The sequence below is a fragment of the Terrapene carolina genome, unplaced genomic scaffold (genome assembly GCF_002925995.2).
Source record: "Terrapene carolina triunguis isolate 2854851 unplaced genomic scaffold, T_m_triunguis-2.0 Scaffold227, whole genome shotgun sequence".
Taxonomy (NCBI): domain Eukaryota; kingdom Metazoa; phylum Chordata; order Testudines; family Emydidae; genus Terrapene; species Terrapene triunguis.
This window is the reverse complement of record NW_020664578.1, coordinates 1520132-1537135: the sequence shown is the minus strand read 5'-3', so window position 1 is coordinate 1537135 and position 17004 is coordinate 1520132.

Here is a 17004-nt window from a genome sequence, read left to right as displayed (position 1 = left end):
AGCTCTGTTCAGCACCTTGCAGGACTGGGCTTGTGACTGGCTCCCACCCTACGTGAGAAGGCAGCTGCATTCTGCACTAGCTTCTGGGTGTTCGTGAAGCGGTCGGTTGTATTTGCACCAGCCTGCCCAGATCCCCCCTGCTCTGGGTTCGTGCCCCAGAGTGCACTGCCAGGAAATAACTGGGAGCTACATTCTGCTCCGGGCCATTTATCTGTTTGCATCGGTCTAACGGACCTTTGGTTGCATTTAAATACTAGAGAAACAAACGCCTAACTGGGCAGAGCGGTTGTACAGGTGTGTGTTTGTACAACTCGTCCCTAGTGGGGTGACATGGGGGGGGGCATGCTGGGTCACGTGCCCTCCCCCCCAGACTTGCTGCTTGGCTTGCACTGAGCATGCTCACATGGACTGAGCATGCCCAGTAATACTGCTGAAGCTGGCTGCCCTCACTTTGCCCCCCCCCCCCACTATCAGTAGGCACGGGTCATTTCTGTCTAGTGGCTGGGCCGAGCAATTGTACGTGTGTGTGTATGTACACCTCATCCGCTAGTGGCTGGATTGAGCAATTGTACAGGACTGTGTGTGTGTGCATTTACCCTGCCCTCTCCCCCTTGGCTGGTGCACAGAAGAGCAATGAAAGACCTATCACTGCTCCAATCTCTTCTAATTCATGCAGCAGAAGAATTGCTGCAGCCAAAGATATCGAGGTTCTCACCCCACTGCTGAGCGGGGTGTTTGCACATCTGTGCAGCACAGAGTTTTGTCCTGCAGGGCCAGGTTCCCGCTGATAAACCGAATGCACTACCTGTCACGCTTTACAAAAGCTGTCAGTATCATCATCCGCATTTTACAGACAGGGAAGTGACTGGTGCAAGATCACCCAGCAGCAGAACCAGGCGGAGAATTCAGGTCTCTGAGACCTTGATCCTCCAGGCCACCCACTTGCTCTCTGGTGCAGGGGCACGGGCATTGTCTCTCTGGGACGCCAGGAGCCACACGACCCAGCACTAATACAGAGCACAAACGGTCCAGCCTGTTTTGTTCCAGGCCTGGTGCTGCTTCCGAAACAGAAGCTTCACAGGCCTAGGGATGGTCAACGTTTTTCCATCTGAACTGTTTTTAGATAGAAAATTAGGGTTTCAGATACATTAAAAATGTTTGCAACAAGTGTCTGTTTTCTGTAAGAAAATCTGGATTCTTTTAGGTCCAAAAAAGGCCACCCAAACCAAAAACGTTTCCATTTTCGGCCAAAATCTGAAATATTTCAGCTGAAAAACACAATATTTCGATTCTGAAATGCCACCACGCTGCCTAATCAGAGTGGTAGGGTTTTTTGGGGGGGCGCGGGGGTGGGAGGGGCTCATGCCTCCATTCTCCTCTCGACTGGAGCTGGGTGAATACTGGAAAAATTGGGGAAAAGCCTGTCTCATGTTCCGCAAACCTTTCATTTGACCCAGTAGAGATCTGAGCTGTTTGATTCAGGATTCACATGGGTGCTAGATGGTTGGAGGTGGCTTTTGATACTGCCACACTCTGTGCTATTTCTTTCTTTCTTTCTTTTCTTTTGAAAACAGAGGATTTCCTTTTCCTATCTGCTCTTGGTTGCACTAAATTCACTTTCTGTAAAAGCAAAACAAACCAAAAAACAAACCAGGCCAAAAAACTCCACTGATATTGTAACAACAGCTAGTTTGAGTCATGTGCCCCCACTGACAACAACTTGGAGTAATTCTTCCTTTCAGCCACAAGGTGGCACCAGGTAGCAACACAATGGGTGAAAGCTAAACAGAAAGGACAAGTGCTGAAAGGTCTGTAGTTGAGGCATCAGACTGGGATGCAGGACACCTGGGTCCAGTTCCCAGCTCTGTCAGCAGACTCATAAACTCATAGACTTTAAGGTCAGAAGGGACCATTATGGTCATCTAGTCTGACCTCCTGCATGATGCAGGCCACAAAAGCTGACCCACCCACTTTCCCTTAACTCAGCTGTTGAAGTCTCCAGATCGTGATTTAAAGACTTCAAGTTGCAGAGAATCCTCCAGCTTGCGACCCCTGCCCTATGCTGCGGAGGAAGGCGAAAAACCTCCAGGGCCTCTGCCAATCTACCCTGGAGGAAAATTCCTTCCCGACCCCAAATATGGCGATCAGTAGAACCCCGAGCATGCGGGCAAGATTCTCCAGCCGGACCCTCATTTTACCAGCGATGGCACGTTATTGCCTCCCTGCATGACCTTGGGCAAGTCACTTAAGCTAAAATTTTCAAAGGTGCCTCAGGGCCATAACAGCTTAAATTCCATTAACTTTCAATGAGACGTAGGCGTTTTTGAAGACTGAACTCTCTGTGTGCCTCAGTTCCCCCCCTGTAAAACGGGAAGAATAATCCTTCCTTGGCCTGTCTTTCCTATTTAGACTATAAATTCTCTGGGGCAGGCACTGCCTCTTGCTATGTGTATGTACAGCGCCTCGCACAGTGGGCCTGTGATCGCTAGGCACAACAATACTAGAAATATTTACAACACTAAAGAGGATTACACTGAGACCTGCGTCCTGTGTATGACACACGATTTCCCTTTGACAGCCACGATCCCGTGTCTGTAACGTTCTGTCCTCGCGTCTGGATAGCAGCAGAGCGTCCCGGCAGCCGTCCCTTTCTCCAGCGAACGTGCCAGATGATGCTTCTTTAACCGGTTGGTAACTTTGGGTAGGACTTTGGGCAGGAAGCTGAACCAATCTAGGACATCTTTCCCAGTGAATTGTAGGGGAACTTTTCTGTCCTTTCTGGGTGCACAGGGGGAATTGTGGGAAGGCACTGGAGGACTAGCTGCACTCCAGGGTCAGGGTGCTGGGACTTTGAGTTAGGGGCAACATTCACTTGCAATCAATGGCCTTTAGGCACGTGGCGCTTTTGAAACTCCCACGAGGCGTCTGTCTGCATCTTTAAAAATCGGATCCTACGCAGCTCATAGAATTGTTTCTATAGAGACGCCTGGTTGGAAAAGCACCGGCAGGTTCTGCACCTGAAAAGCCCAGGTCCGTTCACAAGGAGATTCCACCTTGTGCCCATTTTGCAGATCTTAGGCCAGGGCCGCCCAGGCGGGAGCGGGGGCGGCAAGTGGGGCAATTTGCCCCAGGCCCCCACGAGAATATAGTATTCTATAATATTGCAACTTTTTTTTATGGAAGGGGCCCCCCAAAATTGCTTTGCCCCAAGCCCCCTGAATCCTCTGGGTGGCCCTGTCTTAGGCACTCCATGGTCCAGGCACTAGTGTAATTGTATAGGGAACATTTGAGCCAGCGCGCATCAGTGGGTAGTGGCACTGGCCAGAAGTCAGGTGACCTGGATTCGGTTTCCAGCTCTGCCAATGGGCTGTTTAAATTTTCCCTCTCTGTGCCTCTGTTTCTCCATCTGTGAAATGGGGCTAATGGAACTGTGATATATATATTTTTTTTTTACAAAGCACGTTGAGATCAGTGAGCTCAGTAACTCTGTCCACCAAGGGGTGGGGTGCATTCTCCATCACTTGAAATCTTTAACTCAGGATTGGACAGCCTTCTAAAAGATATTCTCCAGTTCAGTTACAGGCCGTCAGGCTCAATGCAGGAATGAGGGAGGCTGGCTGGTGTGTGTTATGTATGAGATCAGAAAGGAAGGTCATAGTGGTCCCTTCTGGCCTTAACATTTATACAGTTTCCTAATGTCTTTCTTTCAAATCACTCCGTGCCTCAGTTTCCCCTCTTTCTGGGTGCGCCTTTATCTGCTTCATACTCTCCAATGAAGCATTTTTATTTTCCAAAATAGAAAGCGTGGACGTTAATTTGTATTTTTGTCTTAATTTTATTTTTATAGCTAAATATTTTTTCCCCAAAGAAAAATGTCTTTCCGACAAAAGAGAAATGTTCTTCCCCCTCCCCAGAATCAAAGTCAATTTGTGTCAAAAGGGCTCAGATTTCCGTCAAAAAACAGAAACCTGATGGTTTAGGCTTTTTGACAAAAAGCAGAACATTTGGGGGCAAAGAAGAGAAAAAGATTTTCGTTGTGTCAAAATTCCCCCCCCCCGGGGACTCAAAAATAAATCCCATCTCTCCTCTCACTCATAGAACTGGATAACGGGCAAACAGCTGCAGATTTGCAGGGGCCAGTATTTCATCACGTTCAGGCCCTCTGAAAACGGGGCCCATTCTATGTTGGGATGTTGGCGTCTTCTCTCTGCTTTGATTAGGTGAATATCTGCTTGGGAAGCTGCCTGAGCCATGGAGAAGTCAGATAATGCAGGGCCTTTTATTGGACCAACACGTAAATTATACGCCAGATCATCATTTGTAGCATCACCTCCCGGCTTGGCTTTCTCCTGCACGATACGTTTGAGATCTTGCCAACCTCTCCAAGGCATATTTCCTTACAAATGGAGATTCGAAAGGCTTCAACGTGACATGGGCCAGGCTGGTATCTCAGGAACATTTGGACAGCCTGACTCTAAGCATTAAAAAATGTACTCTTGAGAAGTTTCCTGCATTGACAGAGAGATGGATTAGGTGGAACCTACCAATAATAATACAGCTCTTGATTCTGTAGCTCTGCTAGGAGAGGCCAGTGCTTTAGAATGATAGACCCTGGATTCAGTCTCTGCTCAGAACCCAACCAGAGGATTGTGACACTAAAGCAGTGAGGTAAATTCAAGTCCTGAAAGTCTCTTTTACAGGGACAGCATGGTCCAGTGGCTCCTTTTAGGAATCAGGAGCCCTGGGTGCCCCTGATTTACTGTGTGACCTTAGCCAGATCATATTTCCTCTCATACCCTTTGTCCGGCTTGAGTATGTATTTAGATCGTAAACTCTTTGGGGCATGGCCATTGCAATAGATGTTGGGGAGAGGGCTAATACAATCACGGGACACCGTCAATACCAGGTTGAGTAATCGAGACCGCTGACCAGGGAAATAACCCACTTCCTTCCCTGACGAACCAAGGGACGCACCCCACCCATGTACTTATTCGCTACACTGATACTGACTTGGACTCTTAATACATTCCATGGGTGGCGTACCCGAGCCCACTTATCCACTGACGCTTTAAAAACTCCCGCACTCCAATCTGGGTCTATGCTGGTTATGTGATCTGTATGTCTCTCGCGTGATCCTCCTTGTAATCGATATCTATAATCCCTCATAACTCAAGTCTGACCCCAGATGTACAGTACCTTTCCTCTTAACTGGTGTATATTTAATTTTAAACATTAACTTTAATAAAAATTAAATGCCTGAACTTTGCCCCGCAACCTCATGACTCAAATGTTGCTGAGGTGATCCTCATTGTTTGAGAAGAAGAACCCCCAAAACAGCTTCCCCCAGACCCGTTTGGTTCAGTTCCCTCCTTTGGCTTTCTCAGATGAATTCTCTGTCCTCAGGCCGAGCCTTGGAGAATGCTGATGAACCATCTGGGTCATTGCATCCCAGGTGTAAGAGCATCAGGCTCTGTAGCTGGAAGCCAAGGGCTCGCCTGGGCGGTGAGTGGATCCTCCTCCTTTTGGGACATTTAAAATTAGACTGGACAAAAGAGGCACTGTCAGGAGCACTCCCATGTTGGCTGGAGGGTGAAGGACTTGGACCTGGACCTGATAGACTAGCGATAGAAAGGACCTGTGTGATTCTGAACATCTGTGCCTCTCAAATGATCCAATCTGTCCACCAGGGGGCAGTATTGAGCAGCAGAAGTCAGTGTCAAAGGAAGACTTTTAAAAAGCAAATGCCTTATGTTCAATCCCAAAGAAAATAAGGTGGATGTTTCTATACAACAGATCTATTGTTTATGTGTATTCCTGCAGCCCCCAGCCCAGCACCCCATTGTGCTAGATGCTGTCCAAACAGAACAAAAAAGACTATCCCTTCTCTCTCTCTGTCTTTCACCATCGCCTCCTCCTCTTCCAGGTCCCAACACTGCTCTTGTCTAAAAGTAGCCAATCAGTCTTGCAGACTCACATGGGCTTAGTTTTAAGCAGCTGAGGAATCCTGTTGGAGTTAACAGGGCTATTGGTGTGTTTAACTTTAAACACCTGTGTAAATGTTTAAAGGCTCAGGGCCTAGGCCTGGTTCCTTGCCTCAGCTCAAAGAGAATTTGTCCAATGTGGTGAGTGGCTAAGATTTTGGTCCTGCTCCATTTTCTTTGTTGGGGGGCTCTTCACCTACTAACAGTTAACCTGTAAATAAATTCCAGGATTGGGAGGGGGGGCTCTTAAAAATGGTTCTGGCAAATGGTGAGAAATGGAAATTTAATTCTGGATCTTTATTGTTTTGTAACTTGAAAATAGACAAAGAAACATTTAACCACAGCCCCGAAAGGTAGACCTGACTTTTAAGATTTTAATGTATTCTGGTTTGTTTTCTCTATTGTTTTCCCTGATCAAACAAAATCCTACAGAGAAACAGCAGGGAAGAAATAGACGGTATTGATGCAAGCAGGTGTTAGTGTCTAGCGATGCAGCTTGTAGTCTGAAACAGAACAAGAAGGCTGTGCTGGATCGAAGGAAAAATTGCAAGAAGCCCAAAGAGGCTAATTTTCATTTACACTGAGGCCTCTTTGCACCGTTCTGGAACCATAAAGGGGCCTTACACAATCAGAGTAGTGTAAAAGGGCCGTCATGTAAATGAGAATCCGGCGCGAGTTAAAATCAACTGACCCTGTTTCTCATTCAGATTTATTTTATTTTTTCTGTCTGAACTGGTCACATTTTGCAGTAGGAAATGAAGTGAATTTGGAAAATAGAGCAGAACTCCAACCCCTGCTTAAAAATCAAAGATGGGGTGAAGGGGGGGGGAATATATTCCATTCCTTGCATGGAATATATATGAAAGCAGTAAGTTCGTCTCAACATTAACTATAGTGATGCTACTTCCCAACTATGATATTTACGTAAAGAAAAGAAAAGCCCTTTTATTCATAACTCCAAAGACTTTGCTACATTTCTAATATAATTTCAATCAGGTATTTTTTCACACCTGCTTTTAAATAACGTGTTTTCCAGTGAATTATATTTTTTAAATTTAAAATTTGCATTTTTTAATCTTATGCAGTTGATTAGATTGGAGGGACGTTAATGAAAGGAATTTAAAATGAATGACTCCAACTGGCTTCTCCTTAGAAATATAAGCGGCATGGTCATTTCCTTTGCTGAAACAACAAAATTCCTGATTAATAATTATGAATAATATACAGCACAATAAGGTGATATAAGCAAGAATGATATGTCTGGTGAATGCACTTGCAAATATTGAATCTTCTAGCCCCCAAATGCTAGTTTAGGACTTATTTTGCTAATACATTTTAAATAAACAAATGACGCCTATTAAATAGAAATTATGTCTGCAAAGATGCAGGCGAGTTTCAGTCTCTGACAATCGTTCCACCCCTTTTCAACCTCTGATCCTGAGAAAAATTCCCTTTTCTTTCATTATAACTTAGTTTAACTAAAACATTTTAATGCCTTTTATTTTTCCCCCCAACAATCAGGCCCGCTTTTTCCCCCTCTGTTATATTTTATTCATTATCTTTTTGGTGTTAAATTCCAGAGAAATGTGGTTAACATTGTGTTAGGATCTAAGGGGGAAAATCGTTAACATTTGTGTATTTTGAAAGTGTGTGCGGGGGGGGGGGGTTGTGTTTGCATTTTTGTTCTTGTGGTTGTACCTCAGCAAGAGGGGATGTCATTTTCCCTTGTGTTTTCCTGTTGGTGTGTTAGATTTGTTCATAGAGAACTACACGGAGTCTCTAGATTTCTTGTTATTTAACGTCCAAGTGGTTATAACAGAAACATTGAGGCAGGAGACTATTACAGGGTTCTGGTATGAAGTTATCCTAGGAGTCTGTGCCCAAAGATGGGGAAATATCTTAGTAATAACTTCATTGTGTGACGAATACATGAGCCATAAGTGTTTGTGTGTGTGTGTGTGTAGCTTTGCTTTATAAATGTGTGTGATGATAAATTGTGGAAAATATTGCTGATCAATGTAACACATACATCTGTAAAATCTGCCTTTTTGTTTAATTTTGCTCTCTCCAATAGGGCCTTGTGAAATGTCAACTTTAGACTCCCTTGTAAACATTTAAAATTAGAACAAAGGTTTTTTCTTTCTTTCTTCAATGGACTTTTTTCATTTGTTTTGTCCCTCAAAAATATTTGTAAAATGTTGCAAAATCTGACGGATTTTCAATCTTCCAGGAGTACCAAACAGCTGGGAACTAGCTCTGGGACCCCCCTTTACCGACTCACCATCAGCCCCAATTCAGAAGGATTATTGGGTATTGTTTCATGTTAGGGTGACCAGCTGTCCCATTTTTAAAGGGACAGTTCTGTTTTTTGGGACTTTTTTTTTTATATATATATAGACGCCTATTACCCCCCCAGCCCCTGTCCTGTTTTTTCCCCACAGTTGCTATCTGGTCCCCCTATTTCATGTTCATTCCCCTTCCTGGCCGGCTTGCCTGACCACAGGGTTGGCCTCTGTTGTTGTGTAGGCAGCAGAGAGCGAACACTGGGTCGCTGGCTTGTCTATAGACACACAAACATCACCCGGGGTTGCTTAGAGCCTCCCAGTCAAACTCTGGTTTTACTCTTTTGTGGATGGGTCTCTTTAACCCCTTACAAACCCCGTCCCATCTCTCTCACCCCCCTTTTCTACTGGGCTTGTTTGATCTTTTCAGTGGGGCCAGATGAAAATCTCAGCGAGGGCAACAGGCTGGAAGACGAGACTGAACCCACCAGCCAGCCTAGTCCATCCCAGAGCCCAGGACTGAGAGCAAATGTCCCCACCCCCGGCCACCTGCTTCCACTCCTGGCCTCTCCCAGTGCCGCCAGGTTGTGCAGCGATTTCAACCGGAACCCACCCCCCCGCTAAATTCACCCCTGTTTTGCGATCACTTTGCACCAGAGCACCTTCCTTCCCTGCCCTAGAGCTGCTGGATGGCTAGAAAGCTGAGCTGGGTGTTTGATCTGGAATATTATCGTTGCCCCCCCCCCAAAAAACCCTTAAAATGTCCACACAGCTTGGGGGGGGGATATTCCTCCCCCCCAAAGCCGGTCTATTTTATTGTTGCAGGGCAAACGAAGGAGCCAGAGTTTAATGGAAATATTCAGCCCCTACAGCGGTCTTGCAGCAGGGGAAGCAGAGTTGATGGGCAGGGAACTGGTTTGGATAGGAGCCCCCGTCCCCCTCCTTTGCAAAATAATTTGGGGAGGGGAATCAGATCACTCTGTGCCTCGGTTTCCCCTCTCGGGGGGGGGGGGGGGAAAAAAATCTCTCCCCGCCGTGTTGCAGACCTTTCGCATTCTCCCCTCTTGATGTATTTGATTTCCTCGTCCAAACCTCCCTCTCTCTCTCTCATCTGGAATTCGCAGCACTAGGTACCGGCTCGGGGCTTCCTTCCTGGGTTACACGATCCGAGCTTAGTTTTGAAACTGGTACAAATAACACGTTCTGCACCAGGGCGGCGGGTGGGGGTGGAGAAGCTAAAAGCTCCCCTCGAGGTTGTTGCAACAGACGCATTTGCTGGGTTGGCTCTGCTCCAAGGGAGCGAGCGCTTTCATGTGATACAGCAGCAGTGAGAGGGGACATGGCTAAAAAAACAGGTCTCCCCATCGCCTGCAACCCGGGAAATGGGAGAGAAGAGATCAGCCCAGCTTTGATGCTTTTTCTCTTCAGGATTTCCTATGCAGGGGGGCTTCCAGGAGGTCGATTTGCCTTGAAAGGAAGCTGAACTTCAGCAGTGGTTTTGTAGTTGGCATGATTCTGTGTGTGCCAATCTCCCCTCGAGTCCTAGTGACAACGCCTTTTAGAGTGGCGAAATGATCAAATCTAGCCGTGTTTTCACACTGAGGTTTTCTCCAGGGTACAAACAACAGACACACAGGCACAAACTCACCCTCAAACAGCAACACCACCGAAAAACACAAAACAAACCCATATTACAAACCCCAAACTGTACAACAACACAAAAAGCACAAACAACAACAAAGAAACCTCCCCAACATCACAGGAGAACAGAAACAAACCTCACAAATCTCCTAAACAGACCAAAACAGTCCGGGGGGGGGGGGGAATCCAACAAATACCAGAACTGCAAGGAAACACACATACAACCCTACCCAAAAGAGAAGAACCAGCCAGACAGCCTTTTTAGAAGACCTAAGGCCTATAGCCTTGCTGCCATCAAAGAGGAAATCAAATTATTTTACAAACAAAATAAACATCCCCTGCCTATAATGTTTGCAACCCAAATATTGCAGCCTGCACAAACTGCTTGTGAAAGTGACTAGAAACAAAAGTGAAATTGACACAATTGATTTTCATTGCTTAAACCCAGAGAAATAGGAAGAAACTCAAAAGCAAATAGGATTTTTTTTTTTTTAAAGAAAAAAAAATCTTTCAATTTTGCTATTTGTGTTCTGATTCTGAGTAAAGCAGGGAAGAACCCTTAAACTGGGATGTTAAAAATAGACATGTATTCACACACACACACAAATACACACTATACACAAGCCCACATACATATTTAATTACACACACGTATATGTTGGCAAGACCAGGGCCATAGACTCTTTTATCAAGTGTTTTAGCAGCAAGATTTTATACATGAACATGTGTTTATATCATTTACACATATAAGTTACCTACATTCATATTCATATATATATAATAAACACAGTCGTCCCTCTAAAGAGACCTCGCTTAACATCTGGGGATACATCACTGCTTCTCCTTATCAATTGGGGGCTCAGGGAATCTGCTCTGGATACGTTTCACTAGCCCTTTTAATAGGGCTTTCAAAGATTGTCCAAATCTCTGCCTAATTCCTCTCTGGAGCAGTTTGTCTTTTGCTGTAGCGTGGCCAGAGAAGATTCAAAGCTTGAACTGAAATGGCACCGATAAAATAACACGGTAGTGTCAATATTGATTTCGTTTCATTATTGAAAAGTAAATATTAATTTATTTTTAACATGTTTACGTGAGCCCACGGGTACAAAGCAAATTGAGCTGATACCCAACAGTTTGGCCTGTGAAGGGAAGGGAGTATTTCTTCTTTTGGCTTTTATGGGTAATTTAATTGAATATGTATTTCTTTCCCATTCTCTCTCTTTTAAAATAAATATTTTAGGGAGGAAAAATCCAATGTGTAATGTTTACACGGCACTGGCCACCAGGTGGCGCTAGACTAGAAGATTCAACCTGGTCCTTTCTCATTCTTATTACATTTGTCTAACTATCCATCCAACCCCCTGTACCCTCTAGCTCAATCCATCCATCCCCTATCTGTCTACTATATCTACCCGTCCCTCTATCTATCCATCCCTCTATCCCTGTAATCTCCTTCTCTGACAACTGGCAATGGCAACATCTTGGTGGTGCTGCGTTTTTAGCCTCCAGAAATACAGGCCGCGTAGCTCCCTCTCACAGTCAAAAGGGTTGACACCTGCCCGGATCTACCTGCCCATCCTCCTCTGACTTCAATAGATTTTGCAAACTGCACACTGCTTGTTGCTGCGCAGAATAAGGCATCAGGGGTTGCCTGTTGGCAAGAGAGAGAAAAGCCGGGGAAGGGTCTGAAGCGGGATGATGCAGGAAAGTCTGATTTAGCAGGTGAGATATTTTAGATCGTAAATAGGGCCCGATCAGCTTGGCGCGTGGATTCCGGGCCTTCTTGGGAGCTGAGGTTCTCGCTCAGCATTGACATGAGGTGTTTCCTAGCTTGTCTCTCCTTCAGAAAAGTGCTCCCAGGTCAGCCTGTCATCCGAAGAGGCTTGCCTAGTTACCACCGCTTCCCGGGATTTTCCCTGACCTGCAGAATGGAGGCCGGTCCTGATGTCATTGTACCGCTCAGTGTCCTAAACTAGCCTCGACTGGTGCATGGAGCTAGGTTAATTGGTCGCTTGGCTGCAAAGTGTTTGAGCTCCTGATACTGATTTGGATTCCTCGGGATTAAAATAAATAAATAGGGCCACATCTTCCGCTGGGGTAAATTGGTCCAGGTTGGTTGACTTCAGGGGAGTTAGGCCGGTAAATTCTTGCACCAGTGTAACTGGGGACAGAGTCTGGCCCTCCGTGTATTACAACACATTTCCACTTGTGGGACCAAATTCTGATCTCAGTGACTCTGGGGTAGGCCCCAAAAGTGAAATCCTTAGCTTCTGTAGATTGACATAACTCCAGAGAGTAACTCTTCAGAAGTCAACAGACGCTGAACATGTGAACAACTGGAAGACTTTAAAAGACACTTTTAAAAATGGAGCGATAATGTTATTTGTAGTACAGGGCCGCATTGTGCTAGACACCTAGTGAGAGACAGTCTGTGCCCTAAAGAAACAACACAAAGGGGGTGGGGGAGGAAACGAGAGGAAATAACTTGCCCAAGGTCAGGCAACAGATCAGTGGCAGAGCAGACTGGGAATAAAATCTGGATTTTTCAGACTTTCACTCTAGTTACTCCTGGGGGAATTCTGCACCATTGCACGTGTGCAGAATTAATGTCCCCTGCAGACTTCTTTGTTTCCCCGCAGAAAAATGACTTTCTGATGGGGAAGCAAAGGGAAGCCACAAAAGCGGTCATGCGGTCATGACCGTCCCTAGCAGTATGTTTCGGGCACCCAGGACAGTGGGCAAAGAGGTAAATCACTGTGGGGCAGGGGGCAGGACTGGGGAAGACCCGGCTGGTGGCTCTTACCCTGAACCAGGCTCAGCTGCTAGTCCTGGCAGGGCTGGGGAGGGCGGGACTTCCTCTTCCTCTGCACAGCATCTGGGGGCAGGTCAGACCCACCCCCAGATTTCTCCCCGGGCTGCAGGAAGCTCTGCAAAATGCCTGCCCTCCACCCCCCACTTCCTGCACCCATCACTTCTCAGGTGCAGGGGGAGGGACCACTGTAGGGGACCTGCTTCCCCATCTGTCCCCGCACCCAGAACCCCTCCTGCTGAGCCCCAAGCAGCTGCACCTGGATCCCCACACCACTGAGCCCCACTCCCCAGCATCTGGATCCCCCCACTGAACCTCCCAGACCCCCATGCTGAGCTCTATCCCCCCCAAAGACCTCCCCACCTCCACTGAGCTCCAACCATCTTCACCTGGATCCCTCTGAAGAGTCCCATTACCCTTGCACCCAGAACCCTCCAACAAACCCCTGTGCATCCAGATCTCCTCCCCCACCCACCCACACACACGGATCCCCCACTGAGCCGCCCACACCCAGATTGCCCCATACAGAACCCTCTCAATCCACACCTGGATCCCCCCCACACTAAGCCCCTCCACACATGGATTCTGGTGGGCTGAGCCTGCTTGCCCACACCTGGTGCCCCTGGCATGGAGGGGCAGGGCCCTGGGGTGTTTCTGGGGCAAGCCCAGTCCTTGCGCTGCGCCGGGGTTGGGTGCAGCCTCACCGCTGAGCCCGGGTCCCGGGGAAGCAGCTGCAGAGTGATCTCCCAGCTCTGTGCAGCCGGTGGCCTGTGCTCCCCAGTGCCATGTTTTTTATTTGTCAAATCAAATTTGCAGAATTTTAAAATATTGTGTGCAGAATTTTTAATGTTTTGGCGCAGGAGGCCCTCAGGAGTCTCTAGTGTAATGCCCAGTAAGCTACGGGGAACTGGGAAGCTGGCTGGGCTAGTAGATGCTGTGTGGTCTGTGGGTCATAGCCCTGCTCCGTGCCTCAGTTTCCCCCTCTGTTCAATTGGGATCTTGCTTTTCTAAAGCTCTGTGGAGGTGTAAAGTATTATGCTGCTGTTATTAGCACAACCCTGTCTCTGGCATTTCCCGGCTTCACCTTTGCTTGGGGAAGGTTTCTTGCTATGGGATGTAGAATAGAAGATAACACAAAGTATTAAAAATCACAGATCATCTTCATTTGCTGATCGGAAATGCAGGAGTGGCATTCGTTGTACGAAATCTGTGTGATGTCCATGTCACAGAGAGAGAGAGGCTTCTTGGCCTTCTAGTGCCTGTCAAACACTATTATATTTGCAGTTGCACACACTCAGATATGCATACTCACCCACCCCTGCACCCACATCCACACACACACACACGTCCATATGTGTATACGCATAGATCCAGACATCCATCTATCTATCTATCTATCACCTCGCAGCTAGAGATGTGTGTGTACACACACACACACATCCTGTTAACACACCTAGAGATGTGTACACACGAGTAGTTCTCAACCCATGGCCTGTGGGCCACTTGCGGCCCAATCAGCGCACAGTTGCGGCCCATGTGACATCCTCAGGGCCATACAGGTAGTGTATATATTGTGTGGATGTGGCCCCCATAACACAGAGAGAGCTGCATATGTGGCCAACAATGGCAAATAAGTTGAGAACCACTAGTGTACACGTGCGTACACACACACACACACACCTCTAGATGTGTGTATACACACACATCCTGATATACATACACACACATCCTGATATACACGCATCTAGAGATGCACACCCATTCATAAACACACGCCTATCCAGGCCGGCGCATATATCCGCACACACACACACACACTTAGAGACACTTGTATCCCTCCAGAGAGACACACCCCTATTCAGCCACACATATACATTTCCAGACAGACAAAGGCATATCCAAACTCTCACAATCAGACCCAAATATACATCTCCACACAGACATGTGTTTGTAAGTGTCTATCTGCTTAATGAGTATTTATTTTACAGAAGACCATGTTCCAACTTTGAAGTAGATTTAAACAACAAAAAGTGTTATGCCCCATATAAATCTTTAATCAGAACATATTCTCCCCCCCTCCGCGTTTGCACGGCGGTGTACAATCGGAACGCAAATCAAAAGGAAGCCTGGTAAATTATTCATTTGGAGTCTATTTCTGCTTTTGCTACAGCGGAGATTCGGCTGCCTAGTTCTGGGGTGCTGGGCTGTCTCAGCGCCATTAATATTCATTCGAATACGTTGAGTTATATCCCCAGCATCAAGGCCTTGCGGGGCTGCCTGCAGCCTTCTGTTCATGCATCTTTAGGGCTTTCAGGTATTTCTCCACGGATAGTTATAAATACTTCAGAGGGGCGAGGAACGGGTTACTAACAGAGGACCAGATCTTCAGCTGGTTAAAGTGGTACAGTTCCATTGAAGTAAATGGGCATTCTCTTTATTTACCCTAAGCCCCTTTACCCCACTGAGGATATGACCCTATTGACTGTTAGCTATTCCTTACAAGATATTTTCAAGCCTCTCTATCTTGAGACCTCCCTTTGCCCACCTACACAAGCTATTTATAAACCCCCCTTGGACTATACAACAGACACAAACCCCGTGTCTTTCCTATGTCGTTTGCTTTGTGTTTTGCCGCTAACATGACACAGAGGCGTTGGGAAGAGCTAAACATTTAGGCCGGATTGCCACCGCTGTTCAGAGCAAAGCACTGGGTCTATTTTATTGTTTGTGGTTTTATGACTGTCGGAGGAATACTGGGGTCCCTGGAGATAAATGTCCCACGCAGTGAATTAGTCTCAGGATAAAGTGGAATCCAATAGTCAGGGTCAAACTCAACAGATCAAATTCTGAAATAAATTTCCAACAGTAAAAATATACAGGTCCGGCCCTTTCTTTTAACAGCCTTCCACCCATCCTTTCGTCCCTTGAAATCTAAAGTCGTGAAGGATTTCGTTGAAAATAATGGATCATTTTCCCATTTATGCATGATTCAAGGATTAATAACCTAATCCCATCAAAGGACATCTGCTTATATTGTTCCTTGTCAGTGAAAGTAAATAGACCCTTTTAGTCTTTAGACCTAAACTCCTCTGAGGTTATTGTGCTAGGGGAACTTCCTACAAAACCGTGGCTTTCTATTTCACTCCTGCTGCGACTAACCCTAGAGGGAGAAAAACAAACTCTGCTAGTCCCTGGACATAAAGGTTATTCGCTAGAATGGAGAAGGGTTTTACGGGAGGCTGGGTAAGTTTAGAGACCAATCCTCCCCTAAGGTTAGGACATAAGAGGAGGTTGTGTCCTGGGAAGACCTTTGAGTGTATTGTCCTTCATCTATATAAGATTTCCCTTTTCAGAAGATTGATACGGTCCCTTCGTGCCCCTGTGACTAAAGGCTTGTCCTCTGTGCCCATCAAAAACGGCCTTATTTACGATGGATTTTGTGTGTGTGTGTTTGGGGGTGGGGGGAGAAGTAGATTCCTTTACAGCAGGGCCTGATCCAAAGCCCTTTATGGTCAACCGAGTCTCATAGGCTCCAAAGTCTGGTAGAGTCAATCTAGGAATTGCTGCTTTTGAAATATCTGAATGTAGTGGGCCAGATCCTTGGCGAGTGTGAATTGGTGTCACGACACTGCAGTCGACGCAGGATCTGCCCCATTGTTGTGAACCGCTGCAAGCATTCTGTGGTAGGGACTGTGTCCCATTGTGTGAAGTTCCTGTATCGGGGGGGGACCGGAGGTGCTGCTGTAATAGACATAAATAATAATGATCATGTGAGGTTCAGAGGCTTGGGAAATGTGTGCTCTTCTTAGAGTGGAGTGATAATAACAACTTAGCTCTTATGTTGCGTGGTTCATCGGTAGATCTCAAAGTGATTTACAAAGGAGGTCCGCCTCGCTATTGCTATTTTACAGGTGGGGAAACTGAGGCACTGGGCAGGGCAGTGACTTGCCCAGTGGCATATGATGATGCTAATAGCTTGTCCTGCTCTGCAGCCTTCCATGAGGGGATATTAAAGCACTTAGCAAATATCAATGAATTCACCTTTCCCCCGTGAGCTACGTTTGGATCATTTCCATTTTACAAATGGAGACTCTCTCTCTCATGTAGTTATATGTCCCCTGGCACTGGGCACCTCGCAGCCTTTAAAGGACTGACTCTCATAACACCCCGGTGAGGCAGGGCAGTGCTATTATCCCCATTGTGCAGATGGGGGAAACCGAGGCACTGAGCCTGAGCGGATCGCCCAAAGTCACACAGGAAGTGTGTGGCACAGTAAGGGCCTGAATGTGGG